The 17715-nt window shown below is 40.7% G+C and overlaps 1 protein-coding gene across 4 annotated transcripts in view; it reads right to left on the bottom strand.

The window, feature by feature from the left end:
- Nucleotides 1-17715, bottom strand: part of UBE2F (ubiquitin conjugating enzyme E2 F (putative)) — a 1125427-nt gene that overhangs the window by 1074981 nt on the left and 32731 nt on the right. For 3 of the 4 annotated variants that reach the window (XM_085645042.1, XM_085645043.1, XM_085645041.1), the window contains exon 2: nt 5293-5359. The exons of the other annotated variant lie outside the window; for it this stretch is intronic. The gene's annotated coding sequence lies outside the window, so the exon portion shown is untranslated. The remainder of the gene's footprint in view (nt 1-5292; nt 5360-17715) is intronic. 4 annotated transcript variants of the gene reach the window in all.

The raw sequence follows: 17715 nt of genomic DNA, 5'->3' as shown, positions 1-17715 counted from the left end.
CAAAGCATTGTGATGGCACAGATGTCTTTATTTTTTTGCGTGGTGGTTAACAACCGGGATGTGAAGTATGTGCTTGTAATCATAACTGTATTTACACAGTGCTTAGTACCCCTGAGGAGGACTTTAGGTACATTTATGCAAAAATAAAAATGCATTACTTATGGTCTGATATTACTCAAATGTACATTTTGGAAGCACCATTTTATCTTAAAACTATTTGCACAGTTTGTAGCATTCTATCTCATAATGTGTGTAATGAAAGTATAAAATAATGACTTACACATTCACATTGCTTTCTGTCACAGGCTGTGACCTCATAGCACTAAAAATACACAAGTCACTGTTCTCCACTGCACCAACCAAATTTAATTCTGTGGCTCTCTGGTCACACACAGATCTCTGCAGTGCATTACATAAAAGAGGTTTCATAATGTACTATATAGTGCATTCCCCACTGAGTAACAACTTTTTAGATTTATTTTTCATTTAAGCAACCCATTATTTTATATGTAGCTACCTAATGGCGACAGACCAAAAAGTAAATGAACAAAATATTTTGGGGAGGATTTATGAGAGGCTTACGCCGCCGGAGTGTCACATTTTTGAAGCTTCAGCAGCACAAGCATCTCAATCATATCTATGAGGCAAGGCAAAGTCACCCTGCATGGATTTGCATGGCCTCATAGATATGGAGTAAGGCACGGTGCTGCGTTGCCTTACTCTATGTCAAGTTGGTGTTCCAGAGGCATTGCAGTGGGTGTTCCCACGCAACACCCATGGTTTTCAAATCTGGGGCAGCGTAAAAATCCATGTAACCCTGGAGCAGGCCAAAGCCTTATGCCTTCCCACAGCAGGCATAACGAGGAGAAATGTTTTCATTGCTCCTTGTTTTTTCCTCTTTCCATACATTTCTCCTTGTGTTTTCCTCTTTACATGTGTGCTGCACTCCGCAGCGCACACAGAAAGAGGAAACCCTTTCTCAGGATTGTTTTTGTGCAGGAAGGTACCCCTTCATGCACAAAACAATCCTGCCTATGTTGGTGCTAGGCAGCAATTTGTGCGCCAACGTAGAGGGAAAGGACAGGAATGCACATTTCATAAATAAAATGCATTCCTGCCCTTTCACATTGGCGTAGGGCAGAGCAGCAAGAAGACTTGCAGCACTGCCCTACGTGAATGAATTGAGGCATGTTGTTTTAAGCCACACCTTTGACCACGCCCCACGCTCACTGACCTTTGGATTGCTAAACATTGTTTAATTTATTTGCCCAATGTAAAGAAAAAATTGCTGTGGAATTGGGAGCAATTATGGGTGTCGATAGTTGCAATGGCGGCAGGCTCAGGTAAGCACGGCAGGGCAGGAAGTCGACAGACAACAAATCGGTATAATTAAATAAATATTACCAATTCAGTTGGCGGTCGGCTTCCCCCCTGCCCCGCCTCACCTAGCTTACCTGAACCGGCCGCCGCTAAAACAATTTGTCAGAAAGGGGTCCTTACGCAGGGGTCTCGGTATCAAAACATTTGAAGAACTCCGGGTTACCGGGTTGTTCTATTTAGGCTCACATTCACTCATACCCAACCAGAAAAATTCAGCAGTTCTAGTTAGCTGAGCTAACTTACACCCCCACAATGCACTGCACATGACCTCACATATTACATCACTCATGGCATGGTTAGTGAATGTTAGGTAATAACCAACACACTAAAACACACACTAAAACAACCACAGACCGATACAAACACACACACCAACTCACTGATCCATAGAGCCAACCCCACATCAACTCACTCATACAGTCACTAACACAACCAAAAACTCATATGTACCAATAGAGCCAGTCACACATCCAAACAAAGACATACAGACCCACTCATTCACCCATAAAGCCACTCACACACTGAATCAGTCACTCATACAGCTACACACTCACCCATCCACTCCCACTCACTAATACATGTACAAACACATAAATCACTCACCTATACAGTCACTGAGACCAGCACAAACTGTCCCAAACAACCTCTCACACACACACACACACACACACACACAAACATACACCCATAGCCATACAGCCACTCATTCACCCACACACATCTATACAAAACTCACAAACCTACTCATTCATGTATATAGTCTCTCACACTTAGGGCCTCATCACGATGGCAGTCGAGATGGTCTCTGGCAGGTAATGTGACCGACTATATGAGAGCGATTCCACCTGCCGGATTACAATGCGACCGCCATGCAGGTGTGGAAAAACTAGAAAAGGGTCGCAGCACAAGCCGCAGTGGAAAAGGGCCGTTCCCAAACATGCATTCACCATGTGGTTCCTGGCACACGGTGCATAGCAGTTTGGGGGAGGGAGGGGGACACCCCATGTCTCCCCCCCAAGGCCCATAGGGGAAGCCCAAAGGGGAAGACTGGGCCCAGCTAAGGGCCCCCAAAAATACTATTCAATCTGTCTTTTAGATGGCGATCAGACAGACATGTAAAGACAGAGGGAAAAGGAACATCGTAATACCTACGGCAGTACCTCCACAAGCACCGCCCCATTGTGGGGTTTGCATTTGGACCGACTGGCTCTTTGAGCCAGTCAGAGGCGTCGGGGGGGGGGGGGGGTCAATCCAACCGCAGCCCCAGATGTCAGACGGACCACCACAGTCGGCAGCGGTCCGTTCGACATAATCGGGCCCTCAGTAACTTTTAGAAAACACACACAATCACTGGATGATGTCATCAATTATGTCATTTGAGATATCAGTGATGTCACTGACCATGTCATGAATGATATAATATGTGAGGTCATAAGCAGTGCATCGCACGGAATACATTATAGTTAAGGCTCCCCATTCTTACAGATAGAGACAAATAACTATTTTCTTCTCTGTATTTATTTTTAAATGTGCGGAAAAAAAATGGAAATTGGTTTGGTTTTTGAGGGATTCGAAATACTCTCTGCCCTGACTGCCAGGCCAATAGCTGTGTGTATGGATAGGTGAGGGGGTAAAAAAAGAAAGTAAGTTTAGCAAAGAGGCTTCAACAGCACTAGATATGTATAAGGATGTTAATGAAATTTGCATATTTTCATATAAGTGCATTGATATATCTTCTGCGGGTGTTCATATCACTGAAACCAGGCAGGCATTCAAGCATGAGTGCATATTTATCGTTAAATGTGTAATATACCAGTTTAGGCTTTATTTTTTCATAAAACCCAAAGAAAAAAATGAGCAAAAAATAAATACGGATAAATACAGATAGAAAAGGCAAAATTATAAATACAATAAAACCGGAAGCCCTAGTTCTAGTTAGCTCAGCTAACTATAACTGCTGTGATTCTCTGCTTTTGTACGAATTGAATGTGAGCCTAACTAGAACATCCCTGTAACCTTTTTTTCAGAGAATATACATTTCTTTGTGATATGTAAGCAGGAGGGAATGCCCCTTACATGGCTCAACAACACATTATGAAAAAAGCTGAGTCACAATGGAAATTCAGAGGAGCAAAAAGAAAAAATATCAAAATAAGTATTTTCAATTTATACCCAATACTCCTGAATAACAAGTATGAAATAAACTAGCTCAATTTCTTCTGCAAAACTGACAGAAACCCAAGCAGTCGCACTCAAGAAACATTGAAGTCTGCACAATGGCTTAGAGTCCACAGAGGCGACCTTAATGTATCTAAGCATCAGGGAAAATGGCGTAAGGCAATGGTAAGAAGGGTCATGAGAACAATGTCAGAAATCAAAAAACACTTAAGCCCCCCCCCCCCCCCCGAACTAAGATGGACTGACCCGACTAGTCCCATTCCCCTAACAGGGTAGCTCAACTATGCACAAATGCCAGGGCTTCAACTCCCACATACCGCTGTGATGTAAACCGATTGCAATTATCTATTCGGTATGGACATCATTTTGTCCATGGATACCATTTGCATGACATTTTTACTGAAAACACTTCCTTACAAACATTAAAGGATTGTTGCATGGTAATGTGAAGCATTACAAGTACATATCTATTTCCAATGCTATGTACTTGGGTGGAAGCAAAAAGCTGCACAATAATATTGGTCAAGGTTAAAAGGTCATGTGACAGTTGCATGGTCAAGCCAGGCCTAAAAATCAATGTAGGAAACGGACTCGCTTCCTTCCATTGTGACACTGCCAGAGAAAAACAACTTATCTAGTTATCTGAGACACTTTAACAGCATTACAATGTCATGAGTTAGCCACTGAAAATTCAAGCTTCGGCAATTGGATAAATAAACACAATAATCACAGCTGTGTGGAGGACAAGCACTTCTGACCAATCAAAACATGTACTTCTGGCACCAAAAAATTTGCGCTGGACCACAGCCCTCTCCTGGCGATTCTCACATAATTCATTGCAAGAGCATAACTGTTGAGCCAGACCATAAAAATCTATTGGGAGCCTGTTCTTTGCAGGGCGTTCTGCTCCATCTTTTCAAGGCAAAATTAACACCTTCAAATGAAAATATAAAATCAAAGAAAATGGAATATTCAAGACATAGGGAATCAAAGTTCAGTTGTTCAAGGAAAGATTAATGCACGACAGGAGGGGGGGAAGGGGTGGGATTAAGGCCTACAATGACGGCATCATTTAGTGCATAAAATGTATTAGGTGCAAATGTTTCTTGAACTCTATTAGCAAAACTATAGCAATGAAAAAACAATGATGGGGGAAATTAGTCAAATCTAAAACCATTCCAGAAGGCACTCTGGAGCCAATCTGATCACATGCCCTATTAACCACTAGCTTTAGCTCTTTGGAATGACCCGAACAGTCAACTGATGCCAATTCACATTTCACACATTCAAGTGCTCTGTCAAAACTAATGGATTAAGTATCAATGAACTAGGCTTACAACAGTGACAACCTCTGTTCCTCCACATCCTTTAAACAACTTTCAGAAAACTAAGATGTGTGTGTGTATATATATATATATATATATATATATATATATATATATATATCTGTGATAATTTATGCAATATAATGTAATTGTATGGTCGCTTTGTTCACCAATCATCTTGAACAGTAATCTACATAACCATTCCACTGTCAATTTTCTAATGATTCACAACTAATTGCATCCATTCCAAATAAAATGCTTATTTAATAAATAAAAATAATTCAAAACAACGTAGAATATGAATATGTGTTAACTAGTTTCCAAAACTAAGACTATTTTGGTTTCAATCAATTCTACCAAACTATAAAATACCGATCTACGAAACAATATTCATGAAATAGAGCAATACCTGTTGTCAGTTACGTTGTCAAGATTAACGTCCTCACAAAATAGGATGTTGGAGAAAGACATAGCATCTGTGGAAGTCAAGAAGAGAATATTAAGCTCAAGTAATATTACAACTGGGCCAGAGGGTTACCATCTAACTTAAATTAAGTATTCATTTTAGTTGTGTAACAGTCATGACAAAATGGTTTAATCGATGTTGCATAACTGGTATGGTCATAACTGGTATCGTCCCATGTACAATTGAGAATGTTGGTACATGACAATATTTCTTAAAGAAGATACAGGTGCTAAATACCAAGAACTATGCAGGCCACTTATTATATATGAATCTGAATATTCAAATATCAGGCCATGTTAAAAAGGCACATTTTATTCCTAGCCTTAATAGGCAAAAGATGAATATTTCAGCATGACCTTGGGTAATGCAGAAAGAAAGAACACCTTTCTCACAATGAGAACTCTGAAAAAACAGCATTTGATATGGTGGAATGACAAATTGGGTCTTTAGAGTATTATATCCAACTCCAAAATGATGATCGTGATTGACCTAGCGAGTATTGTTCTGCTGAGGATGGACTAAGAACTGCTAATATTTTTATTTACCTTTGCTGACATTGTGATGTTTATTAGCTTTAATAGCACAAATTAAGAACTCAAAATCATCACAAAGATCAAGAAAGACTATTTTCGGGTGTAAACCTTTAGGTATCTATAATTGCTTGAATGTTTTAAAAAGTCAAGCTGTGATACATTCAAATAGATTAAGGCTGACTAACAAATCTGTGCCCAAAAAAATGCTTTTCTGAATATGGTTTTAGCACTCTGTCAGGTTTTGTCTTCCATAAATTGTAATTGCTAACATTAGAATTAAAATAGAATCTTCAGTACTTTCAGACTATCTAATCTGAGCAGGAACCATTTATTACGACATTAAGATTCGTGCCCACCAAAAACAGATTGGAAAGTCTACTGCCTTCTAACTGAGAAAATAAATGGTGACTAAGTGTTTAACATTCATAGCTATATACAAAGAGCAATCTGGTATGCTATTGTTAATTTTCCAATACCTTTTTTGTGTTTCTTCCCCCCACATGGAACCTTTACATATTGTAGTATGCATTTAATAATATTCACTTTTATTCTTTCATAACTTTACAAAGAGACCAACATATGTTTTTTTAAAAACATTTGATTTGTGTCCAAAACTGTTCCGTTCAGTCAGAACAGTCCTTTATTATGGCAAATGCGCATCCACATAGTTTTATGTGCAACTGTTACATCGCAGGTAAGTACATATGTGTTTTTACATGAGGCAAGTACACTGACCGTCTATTTTAGTACTTTTAAATCCTGGTACATCACAGGTAATTATTTTAATGGTTTTAAACAATACGGTTACACACACCCCTTGTATATGCATTTACAATTATGTATTTATTTATTTTTCTTAATGTCCAGTCATGTAAAATAGTGGTAGTAAGGAATTTCTAGGGATCAGGGATGGGTAGGATTAAGGGGCTAGGGAGAGTAAGGAGTAGTAAAATGTTTAGAGTTCAGGGGTAGTTAATTTTCAAAAAAGTAAGGGGTTATTAGAATCCAGGGATGGGTATTAGGGATAGTAGCGATTTTCTGAAGGATTCAGGGACGGATAGCATTGAGGAGTAGTAAAGCGGTTCTCACTGTTGAAGGACAGTAAGGAATTTTTAGGGTTTAAGAGATGGGTAAAGTGAGGAGTAGCAAAAGGGTTTTGGGTTAAGGAACGGGTAAGGAGTTTAAATATAATTGAAGGGGAGCCTCAAAAATTGGATAATAAGTAATATTTAAAAACACATACAGACACACAAGGTTGACTGGAACTTGAGATTAAGCACCCCATGAGCAAAAGCTGTTTTGAGGAGACAGGCTGTTCTTTTAAAATGATACTGAATTGGTTAAAAAAAAAAAAAAAAAAAGAAAAAAGACAAATCGAGATCTGGTCAACTTTAAAGATAAATGATTGTCAGAGCTCCCACATAAATGAAAACCACTCTGAACATACAATACTATCGAATTCAATCAAAGTAAAGCAACTTTGTTGAGTGCTACTGTAGCGTTTACTCCTTTTGCTTATTAAAAAAAAAAAGTATGAACCAAGGGAGCTGTGCATATATGACTCTGCTATTACAAGTGCTACCTTAACGGTTACGGAGATACATGACAGTGGTACATAGACATTAACATTGGCAATTGTCGTAACATAACATCTATGTAATATATAAAAGGATTTTTTTGTATTTCTGCCCTTCATGTTATAGAGCAGATATCAGAAAGATAGTCAAGTTGTTCTTTCATGTTTCAAATTGCAAAGTCAGTTTCACGGCTAATTTGGAGATCGGAAAAACGATAACTTAGCCAATTCTTTCTCTGACATTACAATCAGTTGAAGTGTACATCAATGAGTGTTACTGCCCAAAATAAAATAAAAAAAATCACTTTTGTGGTGGAAATATAAATTTACAATAAAAACTGTACCAGGGAAACTTTCTACATAAGACGCACACCCCGACCCACAACAATTGGAGCAGAAGTTACTTAATGATAACATTTACTGGGAAAGTTCAGATATATGCATGTGCCTAGAAGTATAATGGCAACATGGACATTAAAATTAGATTATGAACTTATCCCTGCAACCACAGCTTTTTAGCAGTGTATTTTTCAGAGGAAATTTGCAGAAAAAAGTTGCTCAAGTATGGTGTGAAACTGATAGTAATGCAGGGGAGAGGCTCTTTTCAGAAGTTCTTCTCACAGACTTAGTGACAGTTTACAGTCCTGAAAACGCCGGTTGTCGTGTAATGGGGCAGAATTTTCTTCAAGTACTCAAGTTCTTTGTTCAAGCACGCAATGTACATATGATCCTTGCCTCAAAAAACAGGTATTATATGACCCCATTTTCTTAAAATGTAGGTGCATTTGTGATGCATAATTTTTGTCTATAGTATCATACCAGACTCCACTATGGTGAAATAGTAAAACCTATCAAAAAAAACAACAAAAAAAACGAGCTGAATATCCGATTGAATCCATCATGCAAAGCTGTAAGTCAAGGTCAAAAGTGAGATTTTTTAACTTCTGTGTGGATACAAATGAAGTTCCAGTGTTGAAAAGTAAATGAAGAGGCAAGAAGCATTCTTAGCTTAGAAAGAGGAAGTATTCCTACATCTAGAACATTGTGGACAAGACAATCTTTAAAACTAACCCAGACCCAAATTTCATCTGCCTGGTGGATCTCAATAGGAGCATCATCTGCTTTCCTCATGAATTCAAACTTGCCCAAATAAAACTCACATAATCGTTGCTCAAATTAAATTATTTTGAAAATGGTTTATGTGGTTTTTATATCAAGCCTAGGTAGCACATGCGCTCTTTGAGATAAGATGTATTCACGCTGTGTGTTTACAACCCGCCCATTTCCTTTTGATTTGTCCCTTCGATTATCATTTATCAATGCTTGCTGGTGGTTAATCCTTTCTCTTTGTCCCTCCTTTTTGAGTTTGGTTTCTTCCCAGAGAACAGTGCCCAATTGCTGTTCATATTATGTTGCGGTGTTAATTTGGGAGGACTATTTATTTTCTTCGATTCCTGCTTGTGTCACTGTTTACCAGTCTTCAGTGGTTCAGCTTCAGCTACGGTCACTTAATCTCCCAGTCCCGTTCAAATACCAAGATGAAATGTCAGACGCGGTTTTCTAAATCACCTCTTTAATTTTCTCTGACTTCAAAGTGTGAGGGTTTTCCCCCATATTCCTCCCACTTTGCTGCTTGTTGCTTTAGAGAGCCTCAGTCACTGGACCTTCAGCAGCTCAACCTTGCAATACAGTTCAGGGCAAGGCTTGGGCAACTCCTGTCGCATTTTCTCACACGCTTCTTTAAAGAATGTGAACTCAAGCGACCAAGGTGTTGGAGAACTTTACATGAGCGCTAGTTTCATTACACAATGTCAGATTCATTTTTGTGGCCATTTTTATAGAACAGGAACTCTATTGATCCAAAGTTATTAAATAGCTTTACAAAAGCACCAGTTACATTACACAAGGTCTGGTTAATTTGTTTGGTTTTAGGTCCGCAGAGACTAAGTGATGCCAACACCACCCATTTATACATCATTTTCAGTCTACCTGACAAATGGGAGCAGCATTCATCCCTCCCACATCGCTGCATGCCCACCCCACTGCCTCTTCCTGTTGACCTCCTCCTCGCAGAGCTCCAATTTTAAAGCACTTTCACGGCAGCTCCCCAGGGACTGTTCAACATGTTTTATTATATAATGTGAACTCTAGCGACCCGAAATTTGTGGAACGCTTTACATGAGCACTAGTTACATTACACATGGTCAGATTACATTGTACCAACATTTTTACAGAGCCCAAACTATTGACCCAAAGGTACTGGAGCACTTTACAAGAGAGCCAGTTACATTACAGAAGGTCAGCTTAAGTTCGGTGTTTTAGGTGAGCGGAGATTAGGGGAGGACACTACCCCGGTTTATACATTATTCCCCCTCCACCTAACAAATGGGAGCCATTTGTTGTTCCGATGTCTAGTGTTCCTACACCCAGGGTGTTGGGACAGAGGGGGGGGGTAGGCTTGCTGATAAACGGATGGTGCGAGCAGTGTTTTGAATGGAAAACTCTGGAGAATGGTGCCTGGTGATTAGAGGCCTGGGAGAGGGAAGGGACGTCTCTGCGCCACTGGAAAGAACTTCACAGCTTTTTTCATAGGCTGTTCAATACTCTAATGTCCTAGTGCTGTGGACTTGCAATGAGCGGTACAAAAGGGGGTGGTGATGGACGGAGCATCAGAACCAATCAAACACTCACACCCAGTCAACAGATCTGGGTTTGATCCATCACCGTTCTTTAGCCCACTCTGCCACCCCTGTTCAGACATGGCCATATGCAAATCAGTCTGACCCTGTGCCTCATGGGAACAGTCCAGCCCGAACTGCCAAGCCATGCCTGGTTCTGATGCTCCGTCCATCACCACCCCCTTTTGTACCGCGTGGACTTGCATTGAGGCACTTGTCTTTCGGTCTGCGTGTTAAAAAGTATTGGAATGTGTCCAGAAATGTTTCCTTAGGCAAGCATGTATATCTGAATCACACAGCATGACTCAGTGTGTAGTAATTGTGGAGCTTTTCAATCCCTGGCGGCACAACACCCAGGATAAAGTGCTGCATGGCTAAACACTTATAAAGTCCCAAAGGTAAGACCTATTGGCTATGCCAAAAATTCGTTCTATTTGGTGCTTGAAGAAGAGTAACAACTTGTGATATTGGCCTTTCATAATTCATTGAATGATTAGGCTGTAACAATGTACAGATCAGTCTGCACTTTGTGCATTATTTATATACTGTAAACTTGAAAAGGATGATAGGAATTAAGGGTGTACTTGCTAGTGCAAATAAATGTAATTTCCCAAATATCTCTTTCCCCGATTCTTGGTCTTATATAAATAGAGGTGGGCTCTTTACTTCACACGACATGAAGCAGGGGAAAGATACAGTTGCCAATATTTGAATATCTTCGCAGAAACTGCCTTGACACAGGGGTTTGCAAAGACAATGGTAACAAAAGGGTTAATGTAAAAAATTATTTATGATGGGTAAACCTCTCACATAAGAAATGCATTACGACAATCACAGGACCACATTTTTGGAAAATGAAAATCTACATGCAGGTCTACAAATCCATTAATATTTTCATTTATTTTGTGTTTGAAAACCATTCCTTGTAGTCAGATCAGTCATTTATTAGCACAAAAACAAGTCCCAATTATGTACTGGGCAACCTCTTGTGGAGTTCTGCTGTTTCGCTTTAACGAAGTAACCCACCTGGTCTTTATCTTTACAACAACAAAAAAGTGGTCATCTATCATTATTAACCACAGCCTACCATAGTATCCCAATTACTGCTTTGTGGTTTGTCTATCAGTTTAATATCACATTTTAAAAAATGTGGATCCGCTGACGCCCGTCACATGGGATCAGTCCTTCTCTTGATCAGCTATTAAGTACTCTTTAAAGAATCAACTACACTCCTGCCAATCAATCCCTTGTGGACAACACCTCTAAAATAATAACTTTATTCCCTCTTATTTCAATTGATTCTGAAAATCCCTACACTATGCTCAAAACCGGATTTCTTTTGCTGGAGACGAACGTTTATATGCTTTTTTCAGATTTCAATTGATTTTTGAGTGGATAGTTTTTTCGTTTGGGGCAGCTATCGTCAGTCACTCATTTTCATTAGTCTAAAGAACCAGACCATAAAGTGGGCTGAAATTCTAACTAGTAGTAATTCACTATATATGAACCATTTTTGTAGTACTCGTCTTTTGCCATTATTTTCAAAAAGCAATGGAAATATATTTTTATAGAATATATAAGTTTTCCCTCAACTCCAAATGAAAATATTGTGTAACAAAATACAAGACTACTACATGAAACAGCCCTTGCATACTTACTAGGTAAGCTTCTGTAGATTCCTACAAAACAATAATTACTTAGCCAGTCTTCTGGTCAAAATTTTGTTTACTGGTTTAAAAGCCTATAAAACCAGACATTTCACCACCTTAGTAGGGGTAAACTTGGGAATAAAACAGCTAGGAGAGCATTACAATGACAAAAGTAGTTGAGACTAAATACACAAACAAGGACTTTGTGTACATTAGGGTGTCAAAATGTAAGACAAAAGCAGTCTACAAACAGGATAGTTTTTAAAATGTATAAAAAAGGAATACAATTAACATTTCTTATTGCATTTCTACTTGTGATGAAAACTTTAATTACGTTCACATGTAGTTTAAAATTAACGCGATCGTCTTAACAAAATATTTATAAGAGTCTCAAAAGCGTAATCAGTATTGAACAGAAATGAATTACATTAAAATGGAGGACAAGAGGGATTAAAGAGAAAAAGTTCAAGGTGGGGAGAAATACGTTATTTGTACCTCTTCTCCACAGTGGACGTCTCAGCTGTGAGTGGGCATTCTTCACAGGTGTTGCTGGGTGCCTGGGGATCTAGTGGCCCTCTGGGAGCGGCGGGAGCACAGTCATTGCAGCAACAGCTGCACAGACAACTACACGGAGGTGGTAGAGACTAAAGAACCTTGACGAAGCTGGTGCTTGTGATGGGTGGGACCAGCTCGGCCAATGCAGGGCAAATTCCAACCCAGCAGTGGGGACACTCCACGGTAGGATAAACATGGGGCAGCCATGGATCCGTTCTATATACCAAGTGCAAAGGGGTGTGGAGCAAGCCTCATTCTAGATGACTGCAACAATAAGACAGGTGCTGCTGAAGAAGGGCAATATTGCAGATCAAGCCCGGAGCAAGAGAGGTGAGCCACAGGAGAAACTTTGATGTTTAGTGCCATCCAAGCTTCAGTCACTGAGACTGGGTGGCAACCCACAGAGATCAAGCTCACATCCTCTCGGCACAACAGTGCACAAGGAACCTGGGCCAGTGAGGGCAAATTCACCCACTCCAGAGATTTGGTGGCTAACTTCAGATACAGAAGGGAGGCCATCATTAAGGGGCCCTAGATTTATGGAAAAACAACCCTCTCCTACATCTCCAAGCACAAACAGGCACTGCAGTGCAGAGCGGCTGGGATGGAGTTTCACTTACAGATCCAGAGAGGCTGATGTTCACTTCTATGTCATTACTATTGTTCTCTTTTCTGCATGAAGATAGAGCTGCAAAGTCATCTAGACTTTAAAGGCCAGATAACTCCTACAAAGAAAACTTCTACGTAGCTCGGAGGGGGGGGGGGGTGGGGGGGGGGGTTGAGGGAGGGGAAGAGGTTTCTGGTGAAGTTGTGTTAAGTGATTGGCCTACACCCCTTTAAAAGATGCATTGATGGCATCCAGTATGACGGAAAAGACCAGTCAGTTAAAGGACGTTACCCTTTAGATCAGTCTCACAGAAGTTAAATCCACACAGAAGGTACAAACTAGAAACTCATCATGTCAATGTTAAGCTCAACGGTGCAAACAAGACTACTGTCCATCAGGGACATTATATTGCTCAAGAAAAAAAGTCACATAATTTCTCTGGCTACCAGTTGGTTTCATTGGGCAGTTCTGCACCAAATGACCTAGATCACTAAATATACAAACCAGTCTTTTTTCTGCGCTCCTTTTGATCATCGGGCAAAAGAACCATTAGCCATAACTACCTACTCAGGCTCCTCAGCAGAGCTTATGCAAATAGGGTCATTAAAGTTCTTTCAATCCATGTTTCGCCTACCAATTGAGAGCAGAGTCAAATGGGTAAAGTCATCCAAACCCTGAGAAATATATCACACAGGTCTTCCTTAAAAGTAAACTTTTGTGCGAAGCGGCTCAAACATCTTCGTGGAAAGAGATAAAAAGGTTGAATACTTACTCCAGTCAAGTTGTGTGGCCCATGGTAGGCCAGCACCGAAAAAGTAAAACAACAAGTACCCCACTGTTGCTCAATTGGTCAAAAAGTAAAAAGGATCAGGCCATCCAAAAGTTCATGTAACTTTGTAGATTCAGTAGAAGCAATTAGAGCGGACATTGGCAGGTAGATCTTTAGCTCCAAGGGCACAAAATTGCTTTAGAGCAGTATTTTCTAATCCAAGGTTAAGCATTTGTCGATTAGGTTGTTGTGCAACAGATGCTACAAAAATTGGGGACAGCTCTGGTCTAATCCGATCAAATGTTTGGTGTTGCGACCGGTAAAAGGCTGGATGCAGAAAGCGTGCTTTTGACCTGCTCAATACTTTAAATACAGGTCAAGAACTGATTGGAATCCCAGTCACAAGGAAAATCCCTCAAAGACCTAAAAACACTTCCAGATGTCAAGGTGAAGATCCAGGCTTCAAACGTACGATTTCAGGATGGAGTCGCAGTGTAAGGAAATGCTGAAGCCAAGATCTAGAAGGAATGGCACAAATAGCTGTGGGCAAACATAGCAAGCAGAGCGGAAGGTAAGGAGCTAGTAAAGAAAACAAAATAGCAGATATGAGGGCAATCAACCCATTGAAAATATTCTGTGTAGAAGCTTGTTATGCTGAAATACTCTCCAACAGAAGGAGGAAAGAAAAACAGCAACAGAAAAATCTTCTGCCATGATGGACTGGGACAACATATTAGTATCAGTAACAGCAGTAAGCAGTTGTCATCTTCAAAATGTCTCCAACAAAAGGCTCCCTGCTTGAACAGGCAGAACTTTTAAACAGGTCAAGGGAGTCTTTAGGCAATGAGCACCATTACCTTGCCCTACACTGTCCACCCAAGTCCCTTCCACTCCAATGTCAGCCACAGGTAAGAGCGAAGAATGCTCAGAGTGCCTCCAAAGCAAAATCAGAGCAAAGGCTCATGCTTGCAGCACCGGCAAAATCCTTCAGTCTGACAGATGTGACCTCAAGATCTGTGGGAACAAGCCAGTGATGAATCTAACCCCCACCCCATTGCTGGAAATAACTAAGTGCCTATGTTGAGGGGGATTTAAGAAGCACTATTGTGAGGCCTATGAGACTATTTCCTTCTTTTTTTTTTTTAAAGATATATTTTTTTGTTCTTTTTATTGCAAATGCCAATAAAAACAAACATTAACAGTACATACAGAAAGACAATCAGTACACAGTATCTAATTTATGAGCCCTAGGCTTATGGACCAGTCGCGTCCTACATCTCATGAAGCATAACAAGAGCACGACAATACATTACAAGAAAACCACAATAATCAATCAGCGTTGCTCCGTTTCCAGACTATAATGTAGTAGTCTCCCATAGGGGGCTTGAAGCGCAATGGTAGGGGTAATGCACTAATATCCAGCAGACACCTTAAAGAACATCGTCCTGCACAGTACTGAGCCAGTTCACAAATGGCTCCAATAAGTCTCTAGGGCGAGATCTCCCTGGTAGTTCTCAATATGTCTCTAGTTGCAGTTTACAATGTGTAACACTGGTAATCCAGTCTTTAGCGGTCGGGCCGCCCTCCAGTGTAGAGCAACTTGGCGCTTCGCCAGTACTAACAGCATTTCAGTTAACGTTCTACGGAATGCCAGTGTTGTCTCCCAGCAACACCGCCAGCGGCGTGCAGGGTAGTGCGTGTCCAATAATGGTGTGTATGTGCTGTAAGACCAATTTCCAGAAGTCAGCCACCAGCCCGCAATGCCATGCCACATGTAAGAAGCTGGCTCGTGTGGCTCCACACCGCCAGCAGAGACTATTTCCTTCTTGATGGCAGAGGTTAAACAAGGCCTAAAAGCAGATACAAAAAAAAAAAAAAAAAAAAACTGAATGTGCTGGGGAGCAGATTTCCTAACTGGAGGAATCCAACAACGGTTACTCTGGAAAAACAGATTTTGAGATAGGAAATCATTGTTTGGAAAGAATAAAATATAATCTTCCTGGGTCACGTGTGAAACTTCTGTTATAACGGAGTCAAAAATCATAGGTGGGGAGGTGGGGGGGGGTGGTGGAGGGGGGGTAGAAGCATTCCACAAAGCCGAAGGAAGAGACACTGAGAGGTACATTCGCAGGCTGCTGGGGTCAGTGCTACAGCACAGCAGAGGGGCATCAAAGTCATCGAATTGGCTAGGACCCATCAAATTGCTTTGTTCACCTCACAACCTAATTGACCGCTTGATATCATAAGGGACATCAGCAGAAGTAGCTAATGGCAGTAGAAACAAAAAAAAAAAAGAGAAAATGAATTCGAAGGCCATAGCATCCTCCTGGTTCAGGATCTCTGCAGTCACCCTGTAGAATAGGCGTTACTTCTGCCTGTAACATACCTTATGAGAACCCATGGAGACATTGTTTCCGCTTATTGTTACAGTGGCAAAAGCGTGTATGCAAGATGAAATCCCTCAGTAAAGCATAACGGACTGTCAGAAAGGGAAGGTGGAAAACATTGGAAGACCATAGACGCTCTCCAAATGCTTAACCAACAAAAAAGGGATGGAATACGTGGAGAGAAAAATAGAGAAAAGCCCCAAGGAAACAAAGAGAAAAAAAGGCATCATACTGTGCAATGAAAAGAAGGGAAGGCGGTAATAGACAAGCTCTGATGAACAGACCCATTCAGAGAGAAGAAAAGCAGAAATTAAATGGAGATTTCTGATGAAGACAGCAACTGACCGAACACTGCTTGGGATGTAGTTGCACTTTCCCAGTGACCATGTAATGACAGCACCGAATTAGGTGGTTGGTGGAGTGGAAGATTGGCGGGTGCTCGCCTTTGGGCACTAGACTCCCAGGAATGCTGTTATTCGCAAGTGTAGGGAGGATTTAATTGGGGAGGGAGGGGGGGTAGTGAGGAGGAGATAGAGGATGGTTTAATGGGATTTTGGTAGGAGGGGAAAGGTGCAGACACACAGTCTTTCCATCTGAATGACAGGAATGATGGAAATGGAAAAAGAGAGGTTGGGGAGGTTGCTGCTAAAAGAACTGGAGGTGTTGAAGTGGTATCTCAGATTTCGTACACTGTTTGGGCCATTATATACACAGATTCTCAAATCTATTGAGAGATCTTGTCTCCAGGGAAGGCCTTGCTCCAACAATGGCTGAAACCCATTTTGCCTCTGGGCATAAGGGGGAACAGGGTACTGTGAAAACACTGTCCAAGAGCTGAATCACTATAGGACTACACTTAGTCATGCATTTATGGTACAACTTTTCATGTAGCTCAGTCACCAAATAGCGTGGGTATGACGAAGAGTACAGATGTGAAGGACAGTGTCACTCAACACTCCAGCTCATCCTCCACAGGACGTCTATTTAGAAACTACGGAATTCTAATTAAATTATATTTTGCAGGAGAATGAAAAGGTACAACGGGAAGTAGAAGCCTCTGAATAAAGACATGGACATTGCTTAACTAGTTCGATATTACCAGACATCTCACTTAAGATACCAACAAGAGTAGTTCCATAAGGAGACACAGAGGAGAGATGCGAAATTGACCACACTTTCAGGTAAAGCCATGTGGGAATTTGAATGGACAACTAGAACTCAGAAAGACCCTAATATATACATCCACTATTAAGGTCATCCTGAATTTGTAGGACAAACCAGGCATTAAAAATTAACCAGGACTCCTTTTTTTTTTCCTTGCTCAACACGGGACAGTTACTCAGAGAGAGCCAAGCATTTGTGGCTTGGAGACAGGTTGGAGGTTGAAGGGGGATGTGTCACAGTGGAGGACTTTTCAGAAATTCCCTCAAATTAAAAAAGAATTTTTTAAAGAATAATATTTCACTTCACCTCTACAGATGGAACTCCACTGTCTCACCTTCCTGACTGGCCAACCCCATCTTGAAAACAAGCTTCATCATTCACAACCAACAATTTAAACCATTTGGCTGACAAGGACTCTCGGCACAGGACATGGCCAGGTGAAAAATAA

The sequence above is a fragment of the Triturus cristatus genome, chromosome 3_1 (genome assembly GCF_964204655.1).
Source record: "Triturus cristatus chromosome 3_1, aTriCri1.1, whole genome shotgun sequence".
In the NCBI taxonomy this organism is placed as follows: Eukaryota; Metazoa; Chordata; class Amphibia; order Caudata; family Salamandridae; genus Triturus; species Triturus cristatus.
Note: the sequence above shows the minus strand (reverse complement) of the source record. Positions and strands in the feature narration are given on the sequence as shown.